The 3,133-nt window shown below is 40.8% G+C and overlaps 2 non-coding genes across 2 annotated transcripts; both read left to right on the top strand.

Moving 5' to 3' along the window:
- Nucleotides 1-300: 300 nt before the first annotated feature.
- Nucleotides 301-380, top strand: LOC122150456. The gene has a single exon (XR_006163674.1). It is a non-coding gene; the product is annotated as a small nucleolar RNA SNORD115 (small nucleolar RNA).
- Nucleotides 381-1,641: 1,261 nt separating this feature from the next.
- Nucleotides 1,642-1,722, top strand: LOC122150466. Its single transcript, XR_006163682.1, has one exon. It is a non-coding gene; the product is annotated as a small nucleolar RNA SNORD115 (small nucleolar RNA).
- The last annotated feature ends 1,411 nt before the right edge of the window (nucleotides 1,723-3,133 follow it).

Below are 3,133 nucleotides of genomic sequence, written 5' to 3'. Positions count from 1 at the left end.
CAACCTACTGGTTAGCAGTCAAATGCCTTAGGCACTATGTCACCAGAGCTCCCAGCCTGAACCATGGCAATGAAGAAGTGAACTTCCCTCCTTAACCTTTCTCTTACTACAATATTATTTTTAAAATATTTATGAGGATATTCCCTGTTGGCCAACTGTCCTTGGGGACTTTCCAAACCTCTTGGGATTCTGTATAGGATATGTACACACTCCAATCTAGTGTGACATTGAACTGGAAAAGATGTTTGTGGTAAGCATCTTGAGGTTTTAGGGGATATACACCTTGAGTGTGCTGTGGCTGGCATCAATGATGACACCTAAAGTTGTGTTGAAGAGACTTGATGACATAAAATCATACTCAATAAGATTACACTGAGTCCAGTGGAAACTCTTTTGTCCAATCTTATTTATCTATTTCAGTGTGGACCCCCAGTTTGATTCTTTCACCTTCCCCACACCAGTGATCAAAACTATCTAACTAATTTATGTTTCTCAGGTTCATTCCTTGGCTTCATTTCTCTTTTTGTGTGATTTAGAAAGTCCTCCTTCCAAGATATTCACTGTTCTATGGATTCAGGTGGGTTATGAGTCTGGGCTGACTCGACGGCAAACAACAACAACAACAACAATTGTACATAATTATAACTGGTCTCATCTGACACTTTGACAAGTCAAAATGCAGCCTAAAAGTAACTTTTTAATTTTTTTTTTTTTTAATCAGAGGAGATGTATCCTCTATTTTTTTCTTGACCATGACTAATTTACTAAGTGTCATTGATCCTCATGGGTGGATATTTAGGCTTCACAGGAACTTGAAACAATTTCAGGTTGAGCAATTTTAGACACCATCGTGCCAAGTATGATACATCTTGATTTGGGAGAAATGCACAAGTGGACAAATGTTTATTCCTAAAATATTTATTGACAGTTATTGGCTATGCATTTTTCCAACATTAGTGCACGTCCCTTAGTTGAATTACTGTGCCAGTTGGTGCCATAACCTAGTGTTTCTCAGTGTGGTTTTCTTATGAATCTTGGAATTGTATGTACTGTTTAGTAGTGTGATGCATGACTCTAACTTCAAAGGAGAGGTAGTTGCACAGTCTTCAGTGTAGAAAAGCCAATGTGAGGAATGATGCCAATTGTTAAGTGTAAGGCCTTGGAAATGATGAGATTCAGTTGTAGTTCAGGCTACAGGAACCTGTGATCATCTCATCCTCTCCACAAGGAGTGAAGGATTTATTGCTGCCTTGCATATGCAGAGAGATAATTTTTACTGAAAATTCACTGGGATTTTGTGATGTGAGTCCTACTCTGTGTATTATGAGGAATTCTCTGCTGCTCGAATATAGGAGGAAGGGGGTTCTTCTTGATGTGATTATTTTGGCTTGGGGTGGATTTAGTGCTTATCAGGGTCAAGAGTGACATCAAACAGTAAAAGAACTCTGGCACTCTCATGAAAAGGAGTTGGTACAATTTTGGAAAAACTATACAATTCTGATTGTCATAAAAGCTGATTGTAGATTTCCAGATTTTGGTTATTTCCAGAGTGCCATTTCCTGAGAGCTGGGGAAAAAAAAGATATCTGTAATAAACATCTTGAAGTTTTAGGGGATGTATACCTAGGAAGTGCTACGGTCCAGGTCAATGATGACACCTAAACCTGTCTTGAAGGGAGATGATGACATAAATATCATGCTGAATAAGATTATACTGATGATTATACTAATACCCTATTTGTTTTTTAATTTTTTTAAATTGTGCTTTATTTTCAAGTTTACAGAACAGAATTTGTTTAACCTTCAACATTATGTGTACATTTAGTTTCACTTTCCATTTACCATCCCCAACCCTAACCCAGTCTCCTCCCCTCTCTGCCCTGTATGTAACCTTCCCCCCATCCCGTGTCCCTCACAGTTATGCACTCCTGTTTGTTCTGCATTTCCTCCATGCAAATGTTGCCCCTCTAGTGCCCAGTGGTTGATTTCTCCAAGGGATGCATTTCCATAGAATATGTGAGTGCATCACCCTGAGTTGAGTGGTCTGTGTCTACATCTTGTTTATTATAGAGCTGAGAGCCAGCCCCCGGAAATGAGTGTTATTCCAGGCCCAGAATGTATGCCGGAGCCATAGTATTGTGAGTCTCACCAAACTCTATACAACCAGGAATTCTGGTCATTATTAAGGTTTGGATTTTGTTTAATGTTTTTCCTCCCACCCTATTCAGGAGTCAGCTGCAGGGATCCAGGTGAGGAGAGGGAACCCAGGCCACACCCCACATGTGGCAAGGCGGGAAAATGAGAGAAAGGAGAGGAAAAGGCCGGATGCCTGGGACAGAATGAGGAGTCAGCCACAAGGATCCATGTGAGGAGAGGGAATCCAGGCCAGGCCCCACAAGTGGCAAGGCGGGAAAGTAGGAGAAAGGAGAGGAAATGCAAGGGGGACCAGGACAAAGTGAGGAGTCAGCCACAAGGATCCAGGTAAGTGTGATCGGAAAGGTTTCCAACAGCTAAGGGAGAAAAACTTGTCTGTTTGTCCTACTGTAGTGACATGTTGCTGTGAGTCTCGAGGCTGTGCCACTGGTGTTTCAAACCCAGAAGATACACATGGTGCACAGGTATCAGCCCAGCTTGCAGACTGAGACAGACTAGGAAGAAGGAAGAGGCCATCCACTTCTCAAATAATAGGCCAGGGAAAACCTTATAAATAGCAAAGAAACACTGTCTGGTACATTACTATGCAACTTTATGAATAGTCTGGAAACATTATCCAATACAGAGGAGGAGGATGAGTCACTTAGGTGAGAAGGCTCTCAAAATTGGACTGGGAAAGAGTTACATCATCAGAGTAAAAACAGCCTTGCTCATATGGAAAAGGTAAAGCTTTTGAGACTTTCATTTGCTGATGTGGCACCACTCAAATTGAGAAACAGCTGCAAACATCCATTAATCATCGGAACATAGAATGTAAAAGTATGAATCTAGAAAAATTGGAAGTTGTCAAAAATTAAATGGAACACACAAAGATTGGAATCCTAGGCATTAGTGATTTGAAATGGACTGGTTTTGGCCATTTTGAATCAGACAACCATATGATCTACTATGCCAGGAATGACAGTTTGAAGAGGAATGGT

The sequence above is a fragment of the Orycteropus afer genome, unplaced genomic scaffold (genome assembly GCF_000298275.1).
Source record: "Orycteropus afer afer isolate SDZICR_OR568_19922 unplaced genomic scaffold, OryAfe1.0 scaffold00146, whole genome shotgun sequence".
NCBI classification, from domain to species: Eukaryota; Metazoa; Chordata; class Mammalia; order Tubulidentata; family Orycteropodidae; genus Orycteropus; species Orycteropus afer.
The sequence above is the reverse complement of the archived record's forward strand: the minus strand, read 5'-3'. Positions and strand labels throughout refer to the sequence as shown.